We start from the raw sequence: 14,642 nt of genomic DNA on the forward strand, positions 1-14,642 counted from the left end.
AATTTCCAAATGGAAAAGAAATTTACAAAATCTGAAATTATTTTACAAAATCTGAAATGATTTGACAAAATCTGAAATTATTTTACAAAATCAGAAATTATTTTACAAAATTTGAAATTATTTTACAAAATTTGAAATTATTTTACAAAATTTGAAATTATTTTACAAAATTTGAAATTATTTTACAAAATTTGAAATTATTTTACAAGAAATTAGATATTATTTTTCAAAATTAAAAATTAAAAATACAAATAGAAAACAATAAACAAAAAATAGTTAGTATTTGAGCTTCCGTAATTCTTCGCTATATTCCCCAATTTGAAGGTCTCCGATCCGAATTTCTCTCGAATGACTAAGCTGTCATTAATATGTTATCACCGACTAGAACCGACAAAAACGTTTCTTTTGTCAATAGCGCCCAAAGTATTGCAAAAAGTGACCGACAGGCATATACATGCTAAACATCATATCCAAAATTGAAATGATTTCGTAAACCAAATTTTGACAAAAACGGTCCTACTAATCACCGACAATAACGTTATTTTTTTCTGTTTTAGTATGTCAGTATAGCGGCCAAAGTATTGCAAAAAGTGGTCGAAATGAAATGAAATGGAGTTTAACGTCCTATACTGGGCTAATGAAGACGGGCATACGTCATACAGTGTGCTATGAGGGAAATTTTGCCCGGGCAGCGGCACTATCGCCTTCTCTTATATCGAATTTCAACTGCCAGGGGATCATTTACGTGCATTCCAATATATACACGGGACCTCGGTTTTTCATTTCATCCGAAGGACTAGACAGCTGTCCTTGTCAGGCCCTCCGTTCTGCACCACTGACAAGGGGAAACCACGTCGGAAAATCCTGATGATCTTTCTCGGCCAATGCAGGGATCGAACACCCGACCTCCAGACTAGCGAGCCAACTAGCCACCGTGGCTCCCAAAAGAAGTTGGTCGACAAAATAATGTGACAAAAACGGTCTTACGGAAAGAACAGTCAAGAGCAGTTCTTTTGCATGAGTTTGACAGTTTTTTTTATGAAATCATTTTAATTTTTGGATATGGCGTGAAGAATATGCATATCTATATAATATCTACAATTTCTGTCAATTTTTGCAATAATTTGGACGATTTTTAAAGAAACAAAACGCGTTCCACGGTTTTTGTCGGTGGTTATATGGACCAGTGCTTTGCACCGTGCTACTAAAGTCAAGATTTAAACGAATCTAATGGATCAGAGTCTTTCTCTTAAACTTGACACAAACAATAACCCGCGGCTGTTTCCAATGAAGGACATCAGCCAACAGGAATGACAGATTCGTTTTGCCCTATAATCTAAACCAGTTTTTATCATAATCTTTTCAGAAAACATATTAATGTATGTCATATATTTTGACAGTTATCGTGCTCAGAACGGATGCGTCGTAGTATTTATAGCTACTTAACGTATACGTGTGATTAAAACACGGACAGGCATCCAGACGAAGATGGACCTTGCCGTCAACATTATTATGTACATGTAAATAACTTTGAAGACACGACATTGTCTTTTATACGTAATATCCTGTCATCATGTGTACGTACACAAAAGTCATAAATTATATTTTCGTATTTGGGGCGCAATGTGAACAATGCACTCTTTTAAAAATAGCAATCAAATGCGTAGTGTAATCTGTGTCGATGATTATCATTATGGTAAAATTTACCCCTATTAATTTTGGACAATATCTTTAATTTCTCTCTTTGTCTTGCCTTGTCTACTAGAGTCATTAAATCGTGCGATAAATGTGTCGATCTCAATATTCTCTTTGAGGCGTCCACTTTGATGCAATTTGTTAACTTTAGAGAGAGAGAGAGAGAAATGGGGTTTAACGTCCACTCGACACAAACTAGGTCATTTCGGGACTAACATATGGTTTAATTTTATTTCAATTATTCGCTTGCGCGTAGGGGTCTTTAGCAGTGGGAGGAAACCGGAGGACCCGGAGAAAACCCACGAGGTTGGACAGGCGACCCTACTCCTTGTCACGTACAACCGGGGATTCGAAACCACGCCAGTCGACTCAATGACAGACTTTATGATACAGCGCGCGCACGCTAACCATTAAGCCATCCACCCCCCCTTTTTTAACTTTAGATTGTTTTGAAATTCAAATGTCACCCGATTACAAATAGTTACATAGAAGAAGCCCCTTGATTATCTTTCATGCAATTTATTAACGGACGGAAATTTGGAAATTCATGTTTAGTTGTATCGGTTAACATTGAATACGCCCAGCCCTGAATGATATTTTCGAACTGCACCTGTTATGCGTTCTTTTACGTGCACACCAATGTCTACACGGGACCTCAGGTTTTCGTACCATTCAATCGAATAGACGAGTGTCCTTGCCAAGTCCCCCTTCCTGTACAACTGGCAAGGGGAATTCCCTTCACCCCCACTCACACACCGGAATATCCAGAGCAACTTCATCGGGCAATCCCTGGAACCTCTGCGGATTAAATTTCACTTACTAATAAAAACCTAATTTCCTTTAAACGAAGTTGTTTCTGCCTCGAATTAAAAATAAGTCGCAACGATAAAAATCAAAATTTATTACGACAAGAAAACCTAATTTAGTATGTCTAATATATAAGATTTTATTGTTTTTCCCAGGGACCTGTCCAAAAAACTTTAAAGAACAAGAGAACATTAGCCATGCTTCCAATGATGTAAAGTTATGGCGTTTGCTTTTAGCATGGAAGATTTAGACAATAATTAAAATGGTGAGTTTTAGAACACCAAAGTCCAAATGGTCGTTATTATTAATGCGTAATGTTCTTTTTAATGTCGTCTGACTTGTTTTGTTACAATTTTCGCTATAAATAAGAATTAAATTTAAATAAATACCATTCCCCCAGATTTAACTCTTAGGACAGAAAGAAGGTGAGAACATTTAGATAAAAAAAAATGATATGCTAAGAATTAGATGAATTTATGTTTGTACTATTTAGTTTTGTTGGATTCCATTTCAAACTTTAAATTGAATATTTTGTTAATTAATTGAATGGAAATTTCCATAATAATATTTATTCAGAATAAAATAAATTAGTGCATAAAGATTAAATTTTATAAACGCCTTTTTTGGTTAGATTTGCATATTATTCAAATGTTGAGATAGCATTGACGCAAATAATATTATGCAAGAACAAGTTGCTTGAATTAATTTAATGTGATATTTATGGCTAAAAACTTCAAACTTTAACATACCTCTACTATAATTAACTGTGGTAATTTTTAATGAAAACTATAAAATAAAGATAGATATCATTTGAAGTGACAAGTATTGTGTTCAGAGTATTACTGTAAATATAATATGGTGTTCTATGAATACCGCTATAATAATATTAAAAATAAAATAATAAAAAAAAATTCTAGCTCAATGTTGACTCTTGCTATGTGTGGCTAAATTGTGAAAAACATAATGATTAGTGTCAGATTCACTTGCCGTGCAAGAAGCTGCCAAATACCATGCACGTGGTGCTTACCGTTTTCATCTAGTCTAACATATTTGTATTAAAGCCAATCGAGAGTTCTTGGTATTTGCCATGAACTGATATTTTAAATTTAACGAATTATTAGCACGAATGTGGTGGATCACGCCAATCAGTTGATCAGGGCTACACATACTTAACAAAATTCAACTATCAAAGCTATATTCACGACGGAATACACGTGGATGACCATTGTCGCCATTTTTCACAACTTTATTCCTAAGCCAGCAGAAAGGGGAATCGAATGGATCATTTGCGTATTAGTGATCAATTCTAGAGAAACGGTGCTCGTTTTAATATATAGGGCCCTGTTTCTGGAAATCTTAACTAAAGATAAAATCTAAATTTTAGTAGATACTTCAATTTTGATTGGCTAAGCACTAAAATCATGAAACAGGCCTAATTATACACCCTTTTAATGCTTGATACTTGGTTTTTTTTTGGTTTTTTTTTTAATAAAGTGCTTTTCAATTCTTTAATCTTCTTTAGGCATAGCTCCATCATGAAGGTTGCCACCAGTTGTTTGGTTTTAGCGGCTTTAATAGCTGTAGTTGTTAGTCAAGGTAGGTAGATATATAAATTCATGAAATAACCTCTTTGCAGGTCTTAGCTGGTCGGTAAAAGAAATAATTTGCTGTGAATTGACCATGCAGGTTTATTGGGGTGGGGTGGGTGTACAGCAAGGAGGAAGATCTGATCATCCGAGGTTTATTGGGGTGGGGTGGGTGTACAGCAAGGAGGAAGATCTGATCATCCGTTGCTGAGATGCACTAAATCTTATAGCCCATGGTGGTTTAACGAACAGGGGGGTTGGATGGCCGAATGGTTAGCACGTGCGCGCTGTATCATAAAGCCTGTCATTGAGTCAATTGGCGTGGTTTCGAATCCCCAGTTGTAAGTGACAAGGAGTAGGGTCACCTGTCCAACCTCCGGGTTCTCCGGTTTTCCCCCACTGCTAAAGACCCCTACGCGCAAGCAAATTATTGAAATAAAATTAAACCATATGTTAGTCCCGAAATGACCTAGTTTGTGGACGTTAAACCCCATTTCTCCCTCCGTCTCTCTCTCTCTGTTTAACGAACGATCATGCAAGTATATTTCCTTAAAATGGGTCATTAGTGGGATTGTCAATAATTAAGTGCGTCGTTCGTTCGCGGGGCCTAACGTTCTCGCTTCCATCGAGGGTGGTATCGCGGACAAGAAATTAATTACACATTATATTATAATAAATCAATTACATTAATTTTTTCTGTTGAAATTGATGATGCCTATTAAAATCGCAAGATCTTGAAGATGTTGCTGTTGTTTTTTTAGTTTAGTGCAGTCTAATGTTTTAGACATTGTGGATCAAAACTGTGGAGCAGTAGTATCGCATTCTGGACTACGTGGGTTCACTACGTGGGTTCCCGCTGGAACCTGAGGGTTCCTTCTGTCATTAAAGAGCAAATAATTTCCCTTGTAAGATTTTTAGTTAGTGAGTGTGTACTTAAATCGGCCATGTTATGAGTAAGTGTAATATCTAACGACCAATCGATTAACAATCTGATTAAAACACAGATGCTATTTCTTTTCATTTTTATAGTTCAAAATTTCGTTTTACTTGTTGACCATCGAAAGTATAAAAAAAACGAAACGAAATATACATCTGTATTTTAATCATATCGATCGATTATAAGGTTAATATGCTTCTACTATAAAAGACAGATTATGAGAACAATTTACCCGATACTCGCGGCAACTGATGACAACATATGTGCCCAATCTTTCGGTAATCATTCGTATGCACATGCTATACAGTTGGGACCCAGTAAAGAAATGCCCGTTATGCTGCTTAAATACTTCCCTCACAAAGCTTGGTAATTTATGGTTGAACGTCCACTTTGGGACCAACAGGGTGACAAAATAAAACGTGTGTAATTTGTTCGTGTAGCCTTTTTGTTCTGTCAGCGATATTTTATGTGATATTTATAGCAAATAAATTGAGTTGTATTCTCCCTCCCCTATATTCTATATCACAAAACATTGTATGGACTAAACGAAAATGTATGATAATGTATACTGATTATGTTTTTTCCAGGATTTCCCATGGGTGCCATGGGAATGGGCGGCGGAATGTCTCGCATGATGTTACCTATGATGCTGGGTGGTGGTGGTGGTTCTGAGATGAGAAGGGCGATGATGATGGCGCACATGATGGCTGGTAATAGAGGAGGAGGAGGAGGAGGACATGGTGGTGGAGGTTCAGGCTTACAACAAATGTTGCCTATAATGATGATGCGTGGCGGTATATCAGATTCAATGCTTCCAATGCTTATGCTCAGTATGGCTAAGAGTGGAGGTGGCGGTGGTGGCATTAACCCAATGATGATGGCAATGATGAGTGGCAATGATGCCATGATGAAGATGATGCCTTTACTCATGAGTCAGCAGATGATGGCAGGATCGCCCAGACCAATGGGAGGTGGTGGACCATTATCTGCTGTAGGTGGTCCTTGATTTTCTCCGTCACAAATTTATTCCAAGCCGTTTTTAAAAATAACTTCAGTTCCACTGACGGTCATTTACTGAAGCCGTTGAATCTGTTTTGCATGAACATAATGGCTTGAAGCACACGTGTCATCATAATCTACTAGCCTTCTGTGTGTGTATATTAATTCATCTATTTAAATGAAATCTGGGACCTCTTTGACAGTATATTCAAGAACAAATTGTGCTTTAACATTACATTTAAGAATTGTTATATGCATACACATTTATAATAAGGACACTAACTCCTGTACCTGGTAACAATATTGGTGGAAGAGCAAACAATCGGAGAGATCGGAGTCCACTAGTGTACCTTCAACTTTGGGTAGGTCAACGATCGCCAGAGAAAGATGCAAGAAGGTTACCTATCGAATGACAATATTTGGGAGTTATGATTGTCCAATATGTGTTAAGATTCGCCCCAAACATTTCATCACAGCAGAACTCTGGGCATATCAATAAATTTTATTTTATTTTACGCCTTTCTTATACTTTTTGTTTATCTTTTCATTAATATCTAAATGTTAATTGTGACTTAGTGAATTTCACAATGTAGAAATCTAACTGCAATAAGATATTTCCCCACAGCCTTTATCAAAGACATATAGGCAAATTTTTACACAGGATTTACGAATAAAAATTACCTCGTAAATACTTTTAAAGCATTGTAAGCAATGAGAATTATTAAGCTAAACAGAGCTAATCCTAACCCTAACCCACGTGTTTGTTTATTATACAATAATCCTTCCATCCAATGAAAATATATGATATCGCACACCTAACGATATGAAATTAAAATAAAAGTAATAAATTAATCTTAAAATGGCTACCCCACCCCACCCCACACCATCACTTGAAATTTGAAATGATATTTCAGTGACGCTGGCATGCAGACGAAAAGTAATGCCTACCAACAGTTTGAAGACAAGGATAATGTATTATGCTGGGATACGAGTGAAATGAGTAGTATTTTTCGTCAAAAACAAAACTTTATTATTAGGATTCGTTGACAAGCGCAATAATGTATGCAATGTCTAGAAATAGATTAGGGTCCCCGAATGAAATAAATTATGAAAGGAATCTTGCCCAGAACGTGGCGCAACGGCACACTCTTATATCAAATTCCGACTGTCGAGGGTTTTTTTTACGTGCACGCCAATGTGTACAAGTGACCTCGATTATTGTCCCGTTCGAACGACTAGACAGCTATCCCTGTCAGGCCCCCAGTCCTTCACCACTGACAACGGGAAACCATGCTAGAAACCAATACCGAGAGAGAGAGAGAGAGAGACTAACATATGGTTTTAATTTTATTTCAATAATTCGCTTGGGCGTAGGGATCTTTAACAGTGGGAGGAAACCGGAGGACCCGGCGAAAACCCACGAGGTTGGACAGGCGACCCTACTCCTTGTCACGTAAAACCGGGGATTCGAAACCACGCCAGTCGACTCAATGAGAGACTTTATGATACAGCGCGCGCACGCTAACCATTCAGCCATCCAACCCCCCCCCCCCCCAATACCCAGAGAAAAACCAAGACCTCCAAGCACCGTGGCCCCCGTAGGGGCGTCGTCCAAAAATATTGGAACGTCCAGATTCCGATTGAGATATTAATAAGGCCTATGATTGAGTCAAGTGGCGTTGTTTAGATCCCACACGTGTACGCGACAAGGAGTAGCATCGCCTGCCTAACCTCGTGGACGTCCGCCGGGTCCTCCAGATTCCTTCTACTGTTGTGCTTTGGATCAATCTTGTCCGTGCGTTCCAATCTAGACTAGCGGTTACTGGGAATGTAATATCCGGCAATGTCCATTTCTATAGGGGTGTTGGATACGGGATACGCTAATTCGGGGGTATATGACTCTGGGTTTAACACTATACTCAAAACAATTGCTTTCATAATGAAGATATTCACTCAAAGTGTAGCATTATCTATGATGGATGTATAAATAAAAAGACATAATGAGTTTCCTTATCAATGTCATAAGTGTACATTTAAATAAAGGGGTCCTAATGACCGACAAGGATCGACAAGGACCGACATGAGAGCCTTTTGTCATTACCGCCAAAAGTATTGCAAACAGTGACCGACAAGGAAGGACATGTTATAGATATGCACAGTCTACAAATCATATTCTATAGTATTATTTAAACATACATTATGCAAGAGCTAAATCTGCCTATTTCAGGTCTTTCTTTGGGTCTAAAATGTTGTCTAAATTATTAATCAGACATCAATTAACTTATCCAGACCATAATCAACTCTCGATGTCATCACTAGCCTGCGATATTTACTGGATTAGTATCTGATTTGCTGCTCAACTTTCATTCATGATTTAATCATGAAATGGATAATCGAGACTATGTATTTTATCGTGCCGACTTTAGTAATGATGATCGAGGTTAGGCAGAAAATTCAATCGCTTAATTTTAGGTTCAGAGTGGATCAATTTGACTGAAATATTCAGCAAATTCCCTTTACATTATATAGTTTTTAACTAATCTCTTTATCTAATCTCTCATAATGTATCTTAAATTTTAAAGAGATTATAGCAATAGCAACACCTATGCTGGGCAGAATTAAAGTTTGCAAGGTGAAACTAATTTCAGATCAAATTAGAGCTAAAAACAAACACATCAGAAATATTATATCAAACTTTTAACTATTTTTTCGTAGTTACCGAAAGATTATCAGGTTTTTTTTTTCTTTGTCATTTCTTCCGCCCCGCATCTTTGACAAAGCTAAACTGGGCTGGAAAATCCAAAGGAAGTTTCTCGGTCAACCCCGAAATCGAACCTGGAGCCTCCTGGTTAGTAAGCCAGCGCCTTACAAACTGAGCCACTCTTTGTAAACGATATTGCCATTAACCGTGACCTTGCATTGTGACTGTCGTAGTTTGTTTTATTCTCTGTGTTGTTTGGCTTAACGAAGACGGGGACATGCCCTAAAGTGTGCTATGAGGGAATTATACCTGGGTAGCGGCACCACGGCCTACTCTTATATCCAACTGTCACGGGATCTTTTACGTGCACGCCAAAATGTGTATATGGGACCTCTGTTTTTCGTCCTTTCCGAACGAATAGACACAGTTCCGTGTCAGGCCCATCGTCCTGAACCACTGATAATGGGACTCCACGCTGGAAGATCAGAGACCGCCTGGTGAACGAGCCAGCATTTTATTCACTGAGACACCACAGCTCCCAAATAGGATTGCATGACAATTGCGTGACAGGTATGGTACAGTAATGCAGTTTTGGATATTTTTTACCGTAGTTTATACATAAATATATTGACTGTAAGATAATAAATTATAAACACTGTGTCATTTATGTGGTTTTTTGTTCAGATACAAACAATTTAATTATCTATTTTTGTTGTATTTAGTACACGTTGAAACTAATTATGGTTTTAAATTAATTTATTGCCGACATTAATGGCTACAAATGACCGTTTTCCGGAGCCACAGAGTGGGAGACTAGAAGGCTCCGAACTCCTTGTTGAACCCGCAATGCGTGCTTTTAGTTCAGATGGGGACTTTATAGGGTAAGAACATATCTTGACTTGCAAGACATTGGTTTGAGTTAAAGTTAGGATATCAATTGGGAAATATTTCTCGATTTTATACTAACTCCCTTTAATTACATAGTGCGCCTCTTGATATAATATCTCTTTAGATGAAAGATATGGTCTGTTTTGACCATCAAAATAGTCTTTAAAAACATAATTAATTTTAAGACGTGTCAGTTTTGCAAAAACATTTGCACGTATAAAAGGCGAGAAATTCTCTCAAAAATATTCTTCTCCGCACATTTAAAAGTGTCAACATTTTTTACCAAAAACAGGTAAGTACTGCGTACTACCGAGCCTGATATTGACGTTGGTTGATTTACCTCATGATTTAATGTCTGCAGAACATTCTGATCTGAACATGCATCGTTTCCACGATGTTGACATCAACTAATTGCTGTGGATGAGTCGTTTCGGCTAATGATTCAAAATGCACGAGGCAGGTCCTACTACATGATAACTATTCCCTTTAGAAGGTTATAAGAATGACACCTGCCATTTTAAAGGAATCCAGAAAGCTAACACTTATCACAAAAGAATATTTATCGGATCCATAATTGACCCGACAGATGGCGATTACGCTGGAACCTTTTCATGTAACTGACTGCAGTTTGGATCTTGTTATCGTAAATAGGGAACATTATCGGCCTGGATTTATAATACTCCAAAAAGCAATTTTTCAACCCTCAACGGAGGATCCCAAAGTGGATTGTTGAGATCATCATTGAAACTATATCAGTAAATAACTAACTCCAATGACAAGCGCTTTAACCGTAGGTAAGATCTCCCAAATTGGATTATTTGGACCTTCCGTGGATGCCAGCGTAAAGCGCCTTCTCCGACTCATCTCAAGGATGAATGTTGGATTTCCAAACCCAAAAACATGATCCATGGTAAGTTTCACGCACGCATTACTAACAATTAAATCTCTAAAGTCGCAACTTCTTAAATCAATCTAATCAAAAGAAATAGACCCACAAATCTGTCGGTAGCATCGTGGTTACTTTAGCGGCTCATAGCCTAAATAACAGTTGTTCAGTACAACAATTCGGATTGATTGGTCACCAATACCTACACTCACGGCCACGTTCTTCACCTTGCAGCGGAAGAAAAAGGGGCGGGGTCAAATATGCATAATGTAAGACCTTAGTCTGCCTATTGCAGGTCTTTTTCTGGCTTCGAATTTATACATTTGTGCACATGATCAGCCTACAATCTAGACCATCAGATGGTTGAGATTTAAATGGATTTAAACACAAGCGAGATTTAAAAGTTTAACGATAAAATGTATAATCGAGACTTATTCTGTTTGCAAAGACCGTTGCTACGAAAATAAACGATCTGCACCACATCTTCAAACAGACAGAACTTCTCAGAGAATAAAGTAATTTAAATGACATGTTCACCATCTAGTTTTGAACTATTGCAGCAAGGTCAGCTTTTCATTTAAATGTTGCATAATGCATCTTTTACTATTGAGGATATGTATTTTTCATGGATGTGTACTTGTCTGAATTTCTAGTTTATTGGTAGTAGAGTAATTTTTCACTCTGTCAAGCATCGGTGTGGCTGTTGCTAGATCAAACAAATATTCGTTTGGTCTTATTTAAAAAATAATTGGGAGTGCTTTATATATTTTACATCCCGCCGATTTCTGTTGACTTTGAGCAACGACCGAAAGACATTTCTGGTCACACCGGCACAAAGACTTCGTTCAGTGTTAAGAGTCATCATCAGGATAAAACCTTTTGTTGGATCTAACACCCACATCGAAATAAACCACGCCCATATAATGCGGTCGTATAACATTGTAAAAGGTCAACCAATACAATTAAATAAAGTTATTCCATACATAATATTATACATAATCTACAAAACAGCGTGGGCTTCTAAGACCCCCCCCCCCCCCCCTCTCCAAAAAAAAAAAATACACAACAGGCCAAAATACTGTTTCATATAGATATAAAATGTGACAGTTTCGTGGCGGAAGCATTAAATTATACAGCTTTCCGGGTTTCTGGGGGTTCACACAGGTTACACACTTCATTTATATTCAATCGTAATTCATCAACCATACTTGTCAATTACTAAATGCCATTGAAACAACATACTTGTCAGGGGTAGTGGCTATTGCTCTGTTAAGAAACTTGTAGCATTGGCTAAGAATGACAAAAGGACTAAGCCGTCCACAGAAAGACGTACACGTAAGAGGGCCTTGGAATGTTGATTTTGAATAAGTGTGATGCTCTTCACTATTAACGCATGCTTGATATAAAACCATAGAAAATAAGTAACTGTACATTATGTTCAGGGTCTTCAAATTCCATTCCTTGTGGAGTGGAACCTCACAGCTTCTTACAGTCCACCAACCACTAAGCTGTTACCCCATCCCTAAACATACTGGTTCAGTAGACTGGGCCTTTCATTGGCTTCACGCCGATACAGTCATTATGAGGAAACGGGCGATTTCTTAACGTTGTTACTTATAGGTACCCTGCTTTAGAGGGATTTTCCGTACCCTCTACTATACCGGTATAATATACAGACACACCGGTATTGCGTCATAGACATTCAGGTAGACATTTGTATGCAGAGGTAGTCTTCAGGTTTGTAATTTATAGGATTCGAAACCCTAGCCCACTGTAAATCGCATGTTCCCCATAGTAATCTTGTCTGAGCCAGGTCAGCGATGACTATTGAACCATCATTGTACTCTGCATAATGACCTCTTGTAATTTTAGTTTTCTGAAATAAAAAGAATTTTACAGACAATGATTAGAATATCGTTACCTTTATGCGACTTCTTCATATTTAAATACTAGTAGAGTACGAAAGATGGCGATTTATGTTTTTTTACTTATCTATTTCATTTTCTTCCACAGAAATTTCTGTTTGGGTTCTAAGGCTTTATTCAAAATGAAGGTTGCTGTTTTCTTTTTAATGGGTGCTAGTTTCCTGACACTTTGTCATGGTAAGTAGATCAGAATCAAGATCTCTTGGATACTGGGGTGCAGTGGGTTGGGGAATTGAAATGAAATTGGGATTAATGAGGAAAATTATTTCGAATTCCAACTGTTAAGGATAGTTCCACGTGCACGTCAATGTGTTCACGGGACCTCAGTGTAAACTCCCATCCGAACAACTAGACACTTTTCTTGCCAGTCCATCCGCCCTGCACCACTGACAAGAGAGAACCACGCCTAAAAGCCTCGAGACCATCTCGTTAGCGTGCCAGTGTCGTACTCACTGAGCCACCGCAGATCCCTTGGTGGTGTGGGGAATCGATGTGAGTATGAGAAAAGATAAATTGCACGTTAACCGCTTTACATCCGTCGATTGTGCAAATTGTGCCAACTAACATACCCTCGAGAACGTGTTTCAAAATGATTTAATAAATGTGCCCAAAAGACGTTATAGGCCAGTTATTCTATCATGCATAGGTTCGAAGGAGGGAGGAGGGGAAGATATGACTATTGGTGAAATGACTATTTTAGAAGCCAAACGGGACCGTAACAAGGCTGAACATCTGTTGCAGAAAACAAATCTGCATGTCCATAAACAGATTTATTAATCTTAGAAAACGGGCTATACTATATACCGGAAAACACCGGAAAACAACCGGAAAACACCGGAAAACTACCGGAAAACTACCGGAAAACACCATGTTATACTGAATACCGGAAAACACCGGAAAAACACTAAATAAAGGAAAATACACTAAATACCCCTTATCCCCTATTAAGTCAAGCACAGATCCAAGAAAACAATTGTGAGATAGAATATTGTAGGAAGATATGATTACACTCTTTTGTTTTTTGTTCGTATTGGCATAACAGGATATTAATGATCATATTTGTTTGTTTTTTTCTGTAGGACAGATACTGAGTGCAATGTCTGAAATGTCTGGCGGTCCCATGATGGCCCCCATCACACCAATGATTGGTAATCCCATGAGTCGACTGCTTATGCCAATGGTGCTGAGTGGAAGTTCTGAAATGAGAAAAGTAATGATAATGTCGATGTTGGGACAGTCTCGGAGACTACGCGGATTACTTCCGTTCATTGCTTTGAACGGTGGGATGCCTGATGGATTTGCTCCGTTAGCTATGATGATGAGTCAGGGCGGGCATCTTAATCCAATGGCGATGTCAGTAATGATTGGTGGTAATGATGCATTAAAGAAGATGATACCATTTATATTGATTCAACAACAAGCTCGAGCAGCGGCAGCAGCTCGTGCTGCACAATTAGCTGCTGCGTCTGGGCCAATGGCCGGTAGTGCGGGGGAAACAGCAGGACAAATGTAATGAAACCTCAAAATCTGAACGCAAGCAGAAAGTGTATGTCAATATTTATACTTATTTCTTTCGTCAGTGATTGTACATCCCCCGGATTGATTTGGTATATACTAAAAACAACAACCAAGATCCTTAGTCTATTAAACCTTATTTTTAAAGTATTTCGGGAATTCCAGTCATTCTCAATGTAGTTCTAGGATAAGGGCTGGTGTGGACATCTGGGAGGAGGCTTTTGATCTGTGATATCATCCGGGTGGAACTGGCGTCATACCTCAATTTTGGGGGTCATTTTACACCAAAAGTGTATACGCCAATAGTGTATGGCCCCAGCCCTGCCTACGGCCACAATATTCCATTCTACCAATATACCTCTATATTTACGCTTATGACACAGTATTATTATATACTTCATCACAAGCTTGTAATCAAATAATCTTCGCTAATAAACACAGGTCTTTCAAAGACTTGGTCTTGTAATTGCATTGATTGTTATCCATCAAGTACCTAATTAGACTGTATATTGTTAAATGATTTGGATTTCTTGTTGTCCCAGAGGCCACCATTGTAGAAAGGGTCAGTATTGGAATTTAAGGATATTATATCCATAATAGTTGAACTATATTTAATTTGGGGTGAGAATATTAGATAATTAAGTCATTGGACGCCAGATCAAAGATTTGATCTCATATAATAGAGCGTCTGGTTGTTGCAAAC

The 14,642-nt window shown here is 38.0% G+C and overlaps 2 long non-coding RNA genes across 2 annotated transcripts; both read left to right on the top strand.

Annotated features, from left to right (window-relative positions):
- Positions 1-2,897: 2,897 nt before the first annotated feature.
- Positions 2,898-5,778, top strand: LOC126831921 (uncharacterized). Its single transcript, XR_007684418.2, has 3 exons — positions 2,898-2,927; positions 4,025-4,098; positions 5,613-5,778. It is a non-coding gene; the product is annotated as an uncharacterized LOC126831921 (long non-coding RNA).
- Positions 5,779-9,816: 4,038 nt separating this feature from the next.
- LOC126831932 (uncharacterized) lies at positions 9,817-14,362 on the top strand. The gene is made up of 3 exons (XR_007684432.1): positions 9,817-9,905; positions 12,513-12,601; positions 13,504-14,362. It is a non-coding gene; the product is annotated as an uncharacterized LOC126831932 (long non-coding RNA).
- The last annotated feature ends 280 nt before the right edge of the window (positions 14,363-14,642 follow it).

Source organism: Patella vulgata, chromosome 9 (assembly GCF_932274485.2).
Source record: "Patella vulgata chromosome 9, xgPatVulg1.2, whole genome shotgun sequence".
Lineage (NCBI taxonomy): Eukaryota > Metazoa > Mollusca > Gastropoda > Patellidae > Patella > Patella vulgata.